At 38.2% G+C, this 18,581-nt stretch overlaps 1 long non-coding RNA gene across 1 annotated transcript; it reads left to right on the plus strand.

Annotated features, from left to right (window-relative positions):
• The first annotated feature begins 3,667 nt into the window (after positions 1-3,667).
• On the plus strand, positions 3,668-11,392 carry LOC126816665 (uncharacterized). Its single transcript, XR_007678493.2, has 5 exons — positions 3,668-4,187; positions 6,296-6,347; positions 8,748-8,816; positions 10,081-10,220; positions 11,150-11,392. It is a non-coding gene; the product is annotated as an uncharacterized LOC126816665 (long non-coding RNA).
• Positions 11,393-18,581: the final 7,189 nt, after the last annotated feature.

Raw genomic sequence — 18,581 nt, forward strand, 5'->3', positions numbered from 1 at the left:
GTCGTCGAAAGACAATACAGTAAAGGGGAATAACTACGTATATATATTAGAGTGTAATCAATCATGCCATGCCGCAAAATTTTTGTTTCGAGAAATGTGTGCCATTTTTGAGCAAAATAACCATTTCATATAGCTCTTGGACTTGATCTCTAGCTTGATTTGGACGGCTTTAACGTCCCACTGCCCTGCTCCGATCGGACTAATGAAGACGGGCATACGCCATACATTGTGCTATCAGGGAATTTTTTCTGGACAGCGGAGCTATGGCCTACTCTTATATTGAATTCCATCTTTCGAGGGACCTTTTACGTGCCCGCCAATGTGTACAAGCGACCTCGGTTTTCCGGCCCATCCAAATGACTAGACAACCATTCTTCCTACACCATTGTCATGGGGAAACGATGTCGGAAAATCCCGATGAACTTTGTCGGCCAACACTGGGAAAGCGAACCCGCGGTCTCCATGCTAGCGAGCTAGCGTCTTACCGTGGCTCCCATAACTGAAAAAATATATTCAATAGTTTTGCACGGAAAAGAAATACTCACCGTTACTTTTCTTTCCTGATTAGGTGTGGTTGTACAAAACAACCGCGTACTTCATTTAGTTAGAAATCCACGAGATCCACGAGATCAGTGTGGTAATGACTACTGTATGTTTGTTTCCTTTGTATACACATGTACGTCCTATACCAAGACTTTGATTACAACATTTTCCCTCCCAAACACCATTAAATTTTCCCTAATAGAATGCGGATGAATCCCCCTTTACCGCAGTAACATGTCACATGATCAACATATCATGTGATTGTGTGACGAAAAATGCCTGTCAGATGGGTACAATAAGGGAGGTACAAATAAAGAGATATGACCACGGTTAAAATAGGAGTTGGGGATATGACGATAATGCCGTGGCACTGCAAGAGAAGTGGTTCAGATTGCCCCAAATCGTGATTGAACGGTTGATTAGGAGCATGCTACGACGAATTGCTAAATGTCTGATGATTGGTGGAGCAATTACTCATTATTAAGACAAAATTCAAAAATGTCCATTTTCATTTTTGACGGTGTATCTCTTTGCGAGTGAAATGGGGCCGTCAAATAAGCCGCCCATATCATCTGTTTATGTTCATGTGTAGGCAATTGGCCTGTTATTAACATACACTGGTTACCTCTAATAAAAACAGCAGTGCATTTCCGCAGTTTTGTATTGTTTCTTAATATCCCCTATTTATTTTTGAAGAGTATACTACGTTCTGGAGACAGTAACCTGTGCACTGCCATATACGTAAGTAGAGTAAGGTGAATAATACGCCTGATGACATAATTCAATTTATAACCCAATAATACATTCTACAGTAGATATTGCTTGTGTGATATATTTCATAATCTACTGCCAGATATCGCTTTACATGTATTTGATTGGTCAGTTGAAAAGGAACTACTTTTTTTATTTTCAAAGAACAGTTCATTTCTATTAAAAGTAACCTTTTTTTAAATTAAAAATGAACTATTGTTATTTAATTGACCTTGATGGAAACACTGGGTCAATATAAAGGATTTGCAATGGTTGAATTGCTGTCAAAAATGATGTATCACTAAGCCGTAATGTAATCAGGTTCAGTAAAAGTGAACTCAACAGCAAAGAATTATATTCATTTATTTGTGCATGTAAGAAAGGATTGTATGATAAATAAAATCTCCTATTCGCCTTTTTTGATATCAGAAAAGACTCGTAGGAGATTCTCTATATATACAGCAAAAAACAACAAACACCCAAAATAGGTCAGTACGATTTCTTAATCAGAGAGGCACTTTAATCAAATCATTCTAGAAAACGATTTACTAAATGGATCAAACCAATTTTTTGGTGAACAGTATGTTGACACATTAGTGATTAATTCAGCACAATTCCAAAACATTACGAGAAGGTTTAGAGTCTGTACATAGTCTATACATCAGTATCTGGTGTGTCCACGGCGAGTGTCAATAACAACAGCGCAGCGTCTGTACATGGGAGTGGACCAGACGATTGATGAACGCCATTGGCACCTGGAACCACACTCTCAGAAACGACTGGCTCAATCCATCGGCTGTGTTTGGTCTCGGTACGACGTTGTTAAGTCTCCCAAAGATGTTCAATCGGGTTTAAGTCCGATCTACGGGCTGGCCAGTGCATAACGTTGACACCGTTGTGCTGTAGAAAGTCCCGAGTAACTCTGGCAGTGTGGGCACGTGCGTTGTCATGCTGGAAAACGTTGTTTCGATGACGTGCGAAATGTGGTATGAGGTGGTGTCTGAGAGCTTGATCGATGTAGCGCACTGCTGTGATACCGCCTCCTCTCCACAGGGCCCACTCTGGTTCAGGCCCATTCCACCCAAAACCATTATGCTTGGACCTCCACGCGTGTCTCGTTCCATGACACATTGGTCAGAATAACGCTGGCCAAGTCGACGCCATTATCTGGTCCTGCCTTCTGCAGTTGATACGCAATACCAACACTCATCTGTGAACAGAACATTGCTTGTGTCGCCAGTTCTGGTGTTGTTGGGAAACTATAGACGTTCACATGGATGGCAAGGGATGAGGATCGGTCTACGGTAAGGGTTACGGAAATGGATGTTCTCTCTGGTGAGACATCGGCGCATTCTATCGGTACTGATGGGTCTTCCGTGTGTTCCCACTGTCAGATGCCTGTGTGAAGGGATTCTGCACGTGTTGTCGTACAATATGGCGGTCTTGTCGCCTTGTGGTAACCCTTCTACCATTTCGGGGGCGATCATCCGTGGCGTTGCTAAAGTCTGTAGATGGTCTGAACATTGACCTGGAAGTGATTGGCAACGGCTTTGGCAATGTGGCCAGCGTCGAGTCTTCCAAACGCATGGTTCCTCCGAGCTGTCGTGAGTCGTGGCATGCCGCTGACGTTGTAGTGTGAATGATTCAACTACGTATGGGGGTGCATTTTATAGGACTGGTCCCGGTGAACAGCACGTGCAGGATGGTTACATGAAAATCACGGAGAACACATTACTATCTCAGAAGTCAGGTTGCGTTTTTGAGAACATTTCCTGGGATCAATTCTGTGTTTGGAACGGAGATATATTGCTCAGGTAAAGGTGGAGATGTGGTCACAAGTATACAATAAAAACATTTGGTAAGATTTATGCAATGCGTCTATTCAGAGAAACATACCAACCTGACGTTTCTTTTGCTGCTTAGTATACTACGTTCTGAAGACAGTAACATGTACCCTTACATACTTAAGTATAGTAAGGTGAAAAGTGCGGCTTACTGATAACATGTATATAGAGAATCTCCTACGAGTGTTTTTTGATATCATAAAATATCAATACAAGTTGATAAAGTAAAAAAAAAACCAGGCCAAATATTATAATATGTACAGCATATATTATCAATGGTTAAACGCCTACGCGATACATCATCAGGTCTGCCATGTAGTCAAGTGCAGTGATTTCGAATTCCCGCTTGTACACGAGAAGGGGTATAGTCGCCTATCCAACCTCGTGGGCTCCTCCGGGTCTTCACGCTTTCTCCCACACCTAAAGACCCCTAGGCGCAGCGAATTATTTAAAAAATGTTGACCGATAAGTCAGTCCAGAAATGACCTGTTCTGTGTCGAGTAGACCTTACACCCCCCCCCCCCCTCCTCTATCTCTTGCTTGCTCGGATTACATCGTGTTGAAATACACAAGCAACGTCGCATAATTATTGTGTGTGGGTGCAGAGATATGCATCGATTTTAACTCTATAATTTACATGACAGCGGGTTTAGCTGTGCGTGGAGAACAGTTCTTATTATATTATATACTATACATCACTGCATATGGTTTGTGACCTAGAGAACAGCTGACATTATTATGTATATTATATAAATCGTTTGTGAGCTGAATATCTTTTGACCTATATCTCCCTATAGCCTACTCTACACACAGTGTAAACACCAACAGGCCTGTACCAACATTACTGAAACAATACTGCTTGAATAGGAGTCATTATGTAAAAAAGCTGTCCCGTGTGTAAGATGTATTTGTGAAAATTAACTGGCTTCAGTATTATATAATTGGGTGGAAATAGGCCTTAAACAACAACATTTGTAGTTGAAAATGGCTGATTATAGAATTAGAGACGCTGTAATTAATGATTGTGAAGGAATATTTAAAAACATAAAGGTAAAGTACTAATCTATATGTAACCTACATATGCCGACCCAAAATAATTTCAACACTGTTTTAATAAAAGCTTAACATTTGGATATATACACAATGACATTATTTCTGACGTGCTCCTCGAAAAGTACTTGAAGTTTAGACAAATAATCATATCTATCTATATATATATTTGTGACTGTCGTTTGTCTGTCTGTCTGTCTGTCTGTTCGGGGTTGGCGGCTACACTAGGTCTGCCCCGAGTCTGAAATTTGGGGTATAGGGGTAGCTCGGACCGGGGGGTAACATAGGCCAGGTGGCGTTAGTCTACCACTTCCGGTTTCGGAGTTATGACCCCCGAGCGAAGCCGGTCTGTTCGGGGTTGGCGGCTACACTATGTCTGCCCCGAGTTTGAAATTTGGGGTTTATGGGTAGCTCGGACCGGGGAGTAACATAGGCCAGGTGGCGTTAGTCTACAACTTCCGGTTTCGGAGTTTTGACCCCTGAGCGAAGTCAGTCTGTTCGGGGTTGGCTGCTACATCTGCGGTAAAGGGGTAGCTCGGACCGGGGAGTAACATAGGCCAGACGTGGCGTTAGTCTACCACTTCCGGTTTCGGAGTTATGACCCCCGAGCGAAGCCGGGTATCCTGCCAGTCTATACTAATATTTGTGACTGTCGTTTGTCTGTCTGTTCGGGGTTGCCGGCTACACTAGGTCTGCCCCGAGTCTGAAATTTGGGATATAGGGGTAGCTCGGATCGGGGAGTAACATAGGCCAGGTGGCGTTAGTCTACCACTTCCAGTTTCGGGGTTATGACCCCAGAGCGAAGCCGGGCATTCTTCTAGTACAACAATAACGATAACATAACAAAAACTCGGGTCTAAGCTTTCTGTCATAGAAGTCACGGTGGCTCAGTGAGTAAGAGATTGGCTCGCTAACCTTGAGGTCCCGTGTTGAATCCCTGTTTTGACCGAAAACGTTTATCGGGATTTTCCAGCGTGGTTCCACCTCGTCAGTGTTTCAGGGCAGAAGGCCTCGCAAGGGACAACTTATAATCGTTCGGATGGGACGGAGAGGCCAAGTCCCGTGTACACAGTGGCGTGCACGTAAAAGATTCCCTGACAGTTGAAATTCGATATAAGAGTAGGCTGTAGTGCCGGTGTCCGGGCTAAATTTCCCTCATTGCACACTGTATTGCGCATGTCCGTCTTCATTAGACCAGTCGGAGCAGAACAGTTGGACGGTAAACCCCTTTTCATTTTGTTTCTTTCTTTCATGTACAGTTGTTCACTTGATTAGCATAATAATAGCAGAATAATTTTACGCTGGATCCCATATGATTTCATTTTCTTGCAATTATTAGCATATGTGCTTCCCTGAGCCTTTTATTTCACTAGTACGTGTAGATTTCATTGAGTTTTATAGAACAACAATGATAATTATTGGGGCGTGGCGCATATTGTCGACACCCCTGACACCGAGAAAAAACTACCAATAAAATTGTAATAATTTAAAGATACATTATAGAAGATTAGATAAATAGCTGACAGTTCTCACTATAATAGTTAAAAACTAGATGACGTATGGGAATTTGCTGAAAATTTCAGTCAAATTGATTCACTCTAAGCCAAGAAAACCGTATTTTAACATCTTTGTAGTCGTGATTGTCGTTGTTACCTCTGTCACGATAATTAACAAAGTCTCGATTACCCAGTTTTGCGTTTAGTCATCAACGGATGGTTGAACAGCAGATGGGATTCAAATCCAATAAAAGTCAGACAGATAAGATGGCATTGAGAGTTGATTATGGTCTTTTCCAGTTAATAATTAATGTCTAATTAATAGTGTATATAACATTTAAGACCTAAAGGTGGTTACTCGTGGTCTGTCTTTACTGTCCTATAAATGGAACGCCCCCACCTTATCTGCACCAAAAAATTGAAATGCAACAAACTTTGTGGACTTTAAGGACGACTTAGATATTGTTATTGTTATAATTCGGATTGCACAATTCAGTAACCGGGCAATTAAGGGCAGGCCTACATTTAAAAAAAACACCATCATTTTCTACAAACAAACTTATATTAAAATGTTCCAAATTCATCTATTATTTTTTTTTTAAAAAAATATAGGAACTAGCAGTCCATCATCATTCTCCAAATGGTGTAAAATTAACAGTCGACAGTAAGTAGCCCCACACATATATCGCTAAATCATTCTGGTACCTGTTTATGTGTAATCATAGCGGAAGGGCCTTGAGGTTTGTGAAACGGAAACAAACGCCATATCTGTTTGTGATATATGTATTGTTTAATGGTCGAGAGCGAGACATTAAGTAATGTATTGTAACAACAAGAGAGCCGTAGGCCCGAGTGTTTTTACAATATATTACGCAATGTCTTAAGCTCGAGACCATTAAACGACTTAAAATACAGACACTCCGCACGTGCTTTTACATTGAAATACGTTACGCGTGTTCAATATTTCAAAATACAGATGTGACGTCACCCTTTGATGTTGGCGTACCATTATTTCAAATAATCGTACGGGCAACTTGCCAAACGTACATTATTTATACTAGTGAAACATTAGACTCACTGTAAAAGCATATCTGTTTGTGATATATGTATTGTTTAATGGTCGAGAGCGAGACATTAAGTAATGTATTGTAACAACAAGAGAGCCGTAGGCCCGAGTGTTTTTACAATATATTACGCAATGTCTTAAGCTCGAGACCATTAAACGACTTAAAATACAGACACTCCGCACGTGCTTTTACATTGAAATACGTTACGCGTGTCCAATATTTCAAAATACAGATGTGACGTCACCCTTTGATGTTGGCGTACCATTATTTCAAATAATCGTACGGGCAACTTGCCAAACGTACATTATTTATACTAGTGAAACATTAGACTAACTGTAAAAGCACGTGCGGGGTGTCTGTTTTTAAGTCGTTTAATGCTCTCAAGCTTAAGACATTGCGTAATATATACGGCCCTCTTGTTGTTACAATATATATAAGTAGGGGATATTCAGAAACAATACAAAACTGCGGAAATGCACAGCTGTTTTTATTAGAGGTAACCAGTGTATGTTAATAACAGGCTAATTGCCTACACTTAAACATAAACAGGCCCCATTTCACTCGCAAAGAGATACACTGTCAAAAGTGAAAATGGACGTTTTTTATTTTTGTCTTAATAATGAGTAATTGCTCCACCAATCCTCAGACATTCAGCAATTCGTCGTGGCATGCTCCTAATCAACCGTCCAATCACAATTTGAGGCAATCTGACCAACTCCACTTGCGGTGCCACGGTCAATTCTTGCAGGGTTGTCCGTTGACGTTGACGTCGACGAACACGTCTCCCGATCAAATTAAACGAAACACGCTAAAGCAAAGATACGCTTAACAGTAAATCTTATGCAAGAACCGATAGGAAAGCAAACATGGATAGGATAAACCAGCACGCGGCAGTTTTCATCAACCCTTCCTTGAAGTGTCAAATTTGACAATGAACCCCTCCCTCGTTTATGGCGCTATTGCGTGTCGCACATGCAGCTCAGTGGTTCTGTTGGGGCGATAAGTTCTTCATCTGTGAACATACTCTCAAAGCATGTCAAGTGTCCATGACTATTTATCGTATCACATCGCTCTCCCATATTTCTCATACCCCACCTACACTGCCGTGTCAAACTATTTAAAGTAGCGAAGTCCGTAACTCAATATCATCCAAAATCTTCGACATTGAAAACACGATTTTTTTTGCAATTTAAATCAGCATTAGTGTTGTGATCTTACCTGGAAAAGATGGGCTTCTGATATCCAATATTTAAGAAAAAATAAAAATTTTACCATTGGTACACGATCGTGTACCATAATGCGTTTCAGCGCCATTTGTAACAAGGTGCTCAAAGAATGAGGCTAGACATATTCCACAAGTCATGTCAAACGGTGATATCATATTCTTATTTGGAGAGCATGCGCAATAAATAATATCGGTGTTGACTGGAATAACCAGACGCTAGAAACTGACTTGCGGTTGAAACTTCTGGAGTATTTCGCCGAACATAACTGACGACAATTCACAGTAAAACGGACACGATTGAATGTAGATCAGTTTATATAAATTCATATTACATTATTATATGTGTTGCGACCCATTTGTGCCAATTTATAGATCCCAAATATTAGCGATTTAGCTCCTTTAACCTAATATGGTCAATATACCAACAGCGAATATGTTCAGGAAGTTTATAGAATTTGAAAGAAAACTGTCATAGAACAGTATACAGTGGACGCTTGTTTTGTACATTGTTTCTTGTCAGTAGGTATCGTGTGTGTGATTACGGCTTAAATGTGACAGGGTGTAGAGCCGCCTGCCCAACCTCGAGGACTTTCTCCCGGTCTTCCGCCCCCACCCCCGCATACACTGCTAAAGACCCTTGCGTGCAAGTGAATTATTGATATTAAATTGAACCACAATGTCAGTCCCGAAATGACCTAGTTATGCTTAATCCTTGTCATAGTTACTTTATGTCCTTTGAGCTTCTTCCGCATTTCTATGTTATGTTTTACAGCCCTTAAAAAAGATGGTTTTGGTGAAAATCCTCTATTTAGATGTCAGGTTGCTGAAAATATTAACTCAGGTATCACATTCTTACCTATAATATTCCGTGGTATGTGGTCCCATATTCCCTTGTCTTATGTTTATATACCATGTGTACTTCAAGGTGTAACATAGTTGAGTTCCTTATTCTATTAACATCCACTGTGGCCTGTCATTTTAATATTTAGTGGAGTTGGCTATGCTATTGGTATCGGAGTGTGACTGTGGAAACAGAACTTCTAATTACATGAAAATGGGACCAAATGTGTGTATAATAGGTTTAGATATGAATGTAAAAGCGGTCTGTGCGGAGTTTTGGGTGATTACATATATGTAACAGGGGAGAGAGAGGGGGGGGGCTGATAAAGTCCACTAAACACAAACTAGGTCATTCGGATTCGGGGATAACATATGGTTCTATTTCATTTATTCGCTTGCACGTAGGGACCTTTAACAGTGGGGGGGAACCGGAGGACCCGGAGAAAACCCACGAGGTTGGACAGGCGACCCTACTCCTTGTCACATTTTATGTAAATAAAATTAAAAACCATATGTTAGTCCCGAAATGACCTAGTTTGTGTCGAGTGGACGTTAAACCCCATTTCTCTCTCTCTCTCTCTCTCTACATATTCGGGCATGTCTTCCGGTCTTTTATCAACCTTCTAAGCTCATCCTAGCCCGATGAGCTAACTTCTGGAAAAGATTAACGTACATCGTGTCTTCCTAAGAATGTCAATTGGTCTGCCCTATCGGGGTGAGTTCTGGCCCCGATTGCGCAAAGCATTTTCAGACTTAATTTAAGAATTTACTCAACTTTTAATCAATGTTTATGAGAAATATCATTGATCCAGAAACAGAAAACTTTCCACATATCAATATATCTTTTATTGATATATTTGATACATTAAAACAACGAAAGTTTTAAAATAAGGCGAACCATGTTTAGTAAATTCTTAATCTAAGTCTGAGAATGCCTTGTGAACTCTGGGTCTAGTTTGTTATATCCCTGACACCATGGCAGCAATCCCTAAAAAGCAAAACAAAAGCTTAAACGGGCGCAATGATAAACACATGCTATACAAAAGCTCAACGGGCGTAAGGAAAAACACATCCATACAAAAGCCCAACGGGCGTAAGGAAAACATTGCCAAATTAAAGCTCAAACGGGCGTAAGGAAAAATTGCCATACAAAAGCTCAAACGGACGTAAGGAAAACATTGCCATCAAAAGCTCAAACGGGCGTAAGGAAAACATTGCTGTTTGGAAATTTTTATTTGGAAATGCCACGTTTAATTGTATTTCAGGGGAGATAATCGGGCACGCTTTATTCTTTCCATTCTACAGTTCCTGGATAGGAAAGGGTATGTTTATGGAAGATTTATTCGTTACAGAGCGCGAACGAAGTAAAGGTGTGGGTGTCGCTCTCCTGAAAAGATTAGTACAGGTATGCCATTTATATCTCTGTTCTATCGAGTTCCATTCGACCATTTGAGTCAAAGCTACTTTATTGCCAAATGAATACGTCCAAACAGCGGCGATAATAATAGGATAAATCCCATGAGGGATATCTGACTGATAAATATTATATTATAAATGATCTTATAATGGATATAAAACACAACTCTTAATGATATTTTCCACTAATTATAGATTTCGAACGATGTGCATTAAGCTATTACGTTGTTTCAATGTCATTTAGTGATTGACATGGACACAGCCATCATCTCAAAGTCGATGCAGAACAACAAGACGTTAATCCCCATTTCGTTTCATTTAATCTTAAAATCACTCAACGTGGATGCCTTGGAGATAGTGTTGGAAAAAACGTCTTATCGTCTTAAAAGTACATTCCGACTGCCACGTTAGTGCGGGGTGACAATATTGTGGAAGATATTGTGACTTGCCTTGACGGCATCAAACATTCATTCGCGCCGATTATTGAGTAAAATAACGTAAATATAGCCCCATCGTGTCACCGTGTTCGGAAAACTTTCTCCTATGACTTGGGTTATTGTCCCATCCGAATGACTAGACAGTTGTCCTTGTCAGGCCTTCCGTCCTGTATCACTGAGAAGGGGGAACCACTCCGGAAAATCTGGATGGACTTTCTCGGCCAATGCAGGGATCGAACACCCGACCTCCAGGTTAGCGACCCAGCGTCTTACCCACTTAGCCACCTTGACCCCCGACAGGGCTAATGAAGACGGGCATAAGCTAGTAGGTTTGGCTTGAGGGAAATGTTGCCCGCCCAGCGGCGCTACGGTCTACTGTTAAATCGAATTCCACTTGTCAAGGGATCTTTAATGTGCACGTCAACCTCTTACTAACTGAACCACTAATTAATGATACGTGTACTTGTTATACTTATAACAGCTTTGTGTAGAAGAGGGTTTTATTAGACTCCAATGGGAAGTAATGGAATTCAATAAACGAGGGATGAATTTCTACAATAAACAAGGTGCTCAAGATACGACTGCAGATGGTGGAAGGAGGGTTTTTAGATTTAATAAAGAACAAATGGAGGAATATCTACAATAGGCTTGCTGAATAGAGTTCCGACAATTCTAGGATCAAATGTATGACTTTTAATTTTTAATATAATCTCATACACTTTCAGTTGTTCTTTCATTAGAAAGCGGGAGGAAAACGTACTGCTAGGTTTTAATTAGAAGAATAACACAGATTCTTTAGAGTTTAGAGGACTGTTATTTCTCATTTAACACCGCTAAATTAGCGATCTAGCACCGCTAATATAAATTTGAAACGTTTGATCACTGACATTTTGAGATTGGAGTTATTTCCCATTTACCAATGCACGGTAAATCCAGGATTCTGCTTTAGACCTGTTTTGTCTGTATAGATTATCCTTGATAATGGGTTGCCATCTTCATTAACCCAATTAGTACGGAATAGTAAGACGTTAATCTCCATCTCATTTCATTTTCCAGAGTGTCTTGACTACCCCAATTAAATAATAATTGCAATGCATCATGTGTTATATAACATATTAACCCGTGGTGATGGGCGTGGACAGGCCTAACCACTAAAAGGCTTCTTATTGGGGCGTAGGCCGAACAGAATCAGTGTTCACACCTGGCAGATGTCGTGCATTCGGAAAGTACTGGAACGTTGGATATCAACAAATGAATTGATTAATGAATTAATCAAGAGAGAGAGAGAGAGAAATGGGGTTTAACGTCCACTCGACACAAACTAGGTCATTTCGGGACTAACATATGGTTTAATTGTATTTACATAATTCGCTTGCGCGTAGGGGTCTTTGGCAGTGGGAGGAAATGAGGAGGCCCCGGAGAAAACCCACGAAGTTGGACAGGCGACCCTACTCCTTGCCACGTACAACCGGGGATTCGAAACCACGTCAGTCGACTCAATGACAGACTTTATGATACAGCGCGCGCACGCTAACCATTCAGCCATCCAACCCCCCGAATTAATCAAGGAATGAATGTATAAATGAATGAAATGGGGTTCAACCATACACCTTTCTGGGCTAATGAAGATGGAGTATATGAAAGAATGGTGGATATAAACCCCGTCCACCCTCTGTGGCATTTCACACCTGGCCAGACAGAAATCATTGTCAGATTCTTTACTTTCCAAAACTAAACGATTAACACCATTGTGTACTGTATGCAGACAATTTATTACAAATATCGCAATATACATGACATATAAAACAGAAATATCAAACCAATAAATTAAAACCAAATGGATAAAAAATAAATGACTGCTAAATGTTCAAAAGACATTTTTTTGTTCTGATTCATTCTGCAGAAGAGATTTATAGCTATAGATGTAAACCGAAAATTTTTTTTATAATAATATTTCACGTCGGGTTTTACAAGTAATTTATATTTAAAGGGTCCAAATCTATTTTGATTTAGATCAGATCAAATGTTGAAGTGAAATGAAATGGGGTATAACTTCCGACGTTTTTGCATGACATGAAGACCAATTTCATTTCATTTGCACCGACTTGTTTAATGAAGGCGGTCATAGGCCATGCAGTGTGCTCGAGAATATTTTATCAGGTAACTCTCTATTTCGTATGCCTTCTTTGACGTATGGGATACGGCTTTTCGTCCCATCCGAACGACTGGGCGTTGTTCTTGTGAGGTCATCCGTACTGCATTGAACAGAGGTGATGTATGACATTTGGTAAGCTATTTCAATAATAGATTTTAGTTCGAATTGGTATTTTTTGATTGAGTTAGCTTTTAATAGATTTCAGTTTCTTAGTTTACTTAAACTGTTAAGAAAGGTATTGGTTCACTAAGATCCCACTTGTGGCTGCGATAAATTTCCCCGGGGAAACGCCGCTGTACAGACAAAATATATCTCATAGCACACTGCATGCCCTATGCGCGTCTTAAACCCAATTTCATTTCATCTCTGTTGATTGTCTACTATATTCCATATTTTTAATGGTTGTATCTACTGGCGTAACAATATTGACAAAAACATATGTTTACCAACACAAGTAAATCAATCATACCACAGAATTTAACCTTTCGTGGTATATGTGTTAGCAATAAAACAGAACACAATGAATCAAAGAAAGTTGATGAGGAAGTGTGAAAAAATCGCAGGATGTACGTAATGATAAATGTCGATATCTATATACATATACAGAGAATACGTGTACATAAATAGATAATACGGTCTAGGTAATAAACACATTGAATTATGGAAGTTTGGTGTCTAGATATAGACACGCTGAATCAAGGACGCTCGGTGTCTAGGTAATAAACACGTTAAATGACGGAAGTTCGTGGTCTAGACAATATACACGTTGAATCCAGGACGACAGATGTCTAGACAATAAACGCGTTGAATCAAGGAAGTTCGGTGTCTAGACAATAAACACGTTGAATCAAGGAAGTTCGGTGCCTGGACAATATAAATCATAAAATTATAACTAAATAAATTATATGCCTCAGTCAAATTATATGCAACGGTCAAATTACCAGGGTGGTATTTATTGCATGAAATGTATTTTAGAACTAATTTGAGGACCCCTTTTATATTTGGTTGCAGTTCAGTCAGCCCTCCCGATCATTCAGTCCTGGATACGTATTTTGATGATATTTAAAGTCGCTTGATAGTTCTCGGTATGACTTCAGATCTGGTCAGCTGACAAACATCACTCATCGAAACACTGGGGTCATCGGATATCAGAAATGCTCTAGCTCTATCCTCGTAGTATAGTCCTACTTTATCTACAATGGACGAAATGTGAAAAATAAATGTGTCTGATAATCCCCTTGATTGTTATTAATATGGTTAAAAGGGTATAACATTATATTTATAGTAGTATATTTATATAGACATTACATTAATACATCTAGGGTGTTATGTTAATAATTTATATTTATATTAATAATTTATATTAATATTAATAATTATAGTAGCGGTATATTCATAATTTTAGTAAAGACATGTTAATTATCTGTTCGAGCATTATATTAAAAACTATTAATATATGACGCTATACATGATATTCATAGTAACGTTATATTCAAAATTATAGGGGCGTTATGATAGAGTTTATAGAAATAATTGTAGGGGCGTACTATTAAAAATTATAATGGATTTATAATAATAACTATAGTTGATTTATAATAATAATTATAGGGGGCTATATTAGTTATTATAGGAGATTTATATTAATAGTTATATTGGGGTTATGTTAAATATTATATGAACTTTATATTAATAAGGTAGCGTCAAGTAATGACAGGGGCGTTATATTAACAATTATAGTAGATTTAAAATAACAATTAAAGTAGATTTATGATAACAATTAAAGTAGATCTATAATAACAATTATAGGTGAGTTATATTAACAATTATAGAAGAGTTTTATTAACAATTATAGGAGATTTATGTGAACAATTATAGTATATATATAATAACAATTATAGGAGACATATTAACATTTATAGGAGATTTATAATAACAATTATATGAGAGTTTATTAACAATGATAGGAGATTTATAATAATAATTATAAGAGATTTATAATAACAATTGTAGATTCATAATAACCATTATAGTAGATTTATAATAACAATTATAGGAGATTTATAATAATTATTATAGGAGAGTTATGTTAAATGATATAATAGAGATGTATTAATAATATAGTACAGTTGTATTAATAATATAGTACAGTTGTATTAATAATTCAGATATACATATTTATTGTGCTACTTACGAGTCAGTTCATACATTTCGAAGGAGGAAGAGGACGTTTTTTGAAAATCCAAGCAAAAGTATATTTTAACTGCTACACCGAACAATCTTTCCACATTTGAACTGGAACGGAAATAAATAATTATTTACAACTGATCTTTCTCTAGAAGTGAAGAATATTTTCAGAGTGGGTCTACTTGAATATATTTTTAATTACTTAAAGATACATTATGTAAGGTTTAGATAAAGAGCTGGACGTTCTTGAATCAATCTGATTAAAATACAGATCTATATTTCATTTCCTTTTTTAAAAAAATACTTTTAATGGCCTACACTTCATGAAGATCTGACTAGTTGTACTGGGGGGTCGCGTCGGGGTCATACAGGCGGCTCTTGACCTATGACGTCAGGCATTGATTAATCAATCAGCGTTGATGTTTCTAGGAGTTCACCCACAGTTCCGTGCAGAGAACGCCAAGAACTGGTTGTAACAGATCGTTTCACTGGTTCATTCCTCACATCAACTAGAACGTCTGTTATATAACGACTCTTCCGGATTCTAGTGTTGTGAAGACAAGTAAAACGAAATTTTGAACTATAAAAAAACGAAACGAAATAGGTTCTGTGTTTTAATCAGGTTATTCTTAAATATGTTTTAAATTGCACTCAAATTACTTTATTCTGTGCGATGTGGTGAGTGTTTGAATTTTGACAAAATGTAGCATAGATTGTCTTTTTTATCGATTATCTACATGTATTTTATCATTAACTCTTAAATGTGGTGTTATTTGTTTAAAATCGATGTCCTCCAATGGCACAGAGAGTTGATTAAAAAAGAAGTTATATAACATTTGAAGCCCAAAAAGACCTGAAATAGATAGATTTACCGCTCACATAATGCATATTTAATTTGATTATAAAAACAGGCTTTTGGGTTTGTTGACGGGGTGCTGTGGCAGATTTCTCTGGCGCTAAACACCCCCAAAATAGCCCAGATTGCAATTTATATTTTAAGTTCGTATTCTTCTTTTAGTGCTTAACGTTCGCTTCCACCGGTGGTGATATCACAGACACGGTGTCTTATTTTATTTTGCTTAGTGCACTAACAGGGGTCTTTCCTGGGGCGGGTGGAGGGGTGGAGGTGAGAAGGCGGCCCTATCTCCAAGCCACAAGCTCGAAAAGTGACACTCTAGACCACTACCCCCGCCCCAGTGTTTTTGTTAAAATGTTAAAACTTTTAATATTTGGAACTAAACGTTTTTGAGAAGAGCAACTAGGCTAAGATAACAACTTTTCATTGGGTAAAGCAGAGGCAAAATATTTAATATGTGTTTCCGACGAACATACATTAAAATTGTTGTGGTCTGAGGATGACTTACCTAAAGACATATTTAGATCCCGAGTTTATGTGACAGTTAAATACTATATCAGGATACTGTTCAAGACGCAGTCCAATTAACATGGATGATGTTATAGTCGTGGTACCGAGTCTTCCTTCAGTCGCCCAACTTCCTTGTAGATCACTCGGCAAGGAACACGTTGCACCGCCTATCAAAAATATGATTAATACATTATTTAATTCAAATTTTGGGTAAGGTTTGATTTTGTTTTAAAAATAAAATAAAACAAAGTAAGAAAAATCCAAACCGTTAGACAATATTCGAAATCGTAAAAAAACAGTAAAAGCAAAATAGTGTAATCGGTAAATGGACTGTTCATGTACAAAATACATGATGAACAGTGGTAACAGGTGTCCGTAAGAGTAAGCATACCCTGCCTGGTGCCATACCCGCCATTCAGGAAAATAGTACGTATACGATATGATCCAAATGATATTTCAGTGAGTCGCTTGCGCGTAGTCGTCTTTAGCAGTGGGAGGAAACCAAGGGACCAATGAAATGAAATGAAACGGGGTTTAACGCCCTACTTTTCAGTCGCTACTGGGCTAATAGAGACGGGCATGTGCCATAGGTACAGTGGGCTATGAGGAAAAATTTTCCCGGACAGCGTGTTTTCCTTTTCCGTTCGTCACTTCCGATTGTTAAAGCATTGATTGCGCATCTATCGTAGCAATGATCTATGTGATAAAATAATATTTGGATCGTGTTTAACCAGTTCTATCACATATATGATAATGACTGGCAACAATATTGTCCTTTAAGCCCTATTTATCGCTCTCGTACAATGCAAAAGGCGATGTGTATGATATATCCCCGAAATGAGACAATATTCACAGCTATACCTACACATACAGAGAGAGAGAGAGAGGGAGAGTGGGGGGGGGTAACGTCCACTCGACACAAACTAGATCTTTTCGGGACTAACATCTGGTTCAATTTCATTTCAATAATTCTCTTGCGGTTAGGGGTCTTTAGCAGTGGGGTCGGGGACCGGAGTACCGGGAGAAAACCCACAAGGATGGCCAGACGACCCTACTCAATGACAGACCTTGTGTTTTCACGCGGTTATACTTACACATGGTGATGAAAGCGGCCATTGCCACCAGCAATAAAGTCATGGAATTCATCTTGTTCTGTAATAATAATATAGAAAATTTTTAAACAGTCATTAGTTATATATAAATTCTTTAAATGTCATCTAGAAGCACGGTTAACTATTGAAAACGTGACATGTATGTGTTACGAAACGTCGTTATTAAATAATAAAGAAGTAGTTATATTCATATATACCTTGTGTTGCGTTTTGTTATGAATTAGTAGGCTAGTATAGATAGTATAAAAAAAAATATAATAATAGTGGGATCTTATATTGCACACAATTCCATCAAAATTAATGTTAAAGTGAATTTAGCTCATCACTTATCACTAGACACAAATACAATTAATGTTGATAAGCAGTCGAAAAAGATGAGTCTTTACCAACTTTTTGAAACTGCCAAGGGATTGTGAATGTGAATTATTTATGGTCAAGGGTAATGAATCCCAAAGGTTGGCTATGAGAAGCATCTGTGACCGAAAAAACTTAGTCTATATGTTTGGGGACCTCAAAAAGGACCTAACGAACTCCCGGGGTGATGACAAGTGATATCCAACAGAGATATAAATATTCAAACTATGGTTCAATTTAGCTAGTGGTATGTATCATACATGATAGCAGTATATCATTACTCTTTCTATAATACAGGTTACAACTTATCCTTTAATTAAGAAGCTGTGTAAACTTCAAAAATAAATGAAAAGTGGTTTTTCCATCGAGCTGGAGTCGAACCGTCTGGGTACAAAGTAACCTCAGAAGATTGGCAAAAAGCAAAGTCACCGTCCAAGTTGAATAAATACAAAATGAACATCATAATCATAAGTTTGAGCCACGTGAGCTTTCCAAGAAAAAATTGTATTATATGCTCTAGAATTGGTCGTTCACAGTTATAAAAATGTGCTATCTAATAATTTTTTTATAATAAATATTAAATTATTTATATAATCGTGTTTTCATTTTAAAATTTTACTATTTACATACATAAAGCTATGTGATTTTTGTTTTTATTTCAGTAAATAGTCTGTGATATTTGTTTTTAATTAAAGATACATTATGGGAGATAAGATAAAGAGATGTCAGTTCTCGCTATAAT

The sequence above is a fragment of the Patella vulgata genome, chromosome 1, assembly GCF_932274485.2.
Source record: "Patella vulgata chromosome 1, xgPatVulg1.2, whole genome shotgun sequence".
Classification (NCBI taxonomy): domain Eukaryota; kingdom Metazoa; phylum Mollusca; class Gastropoda; family Patellidae; genus Patella; species Patella vulgata.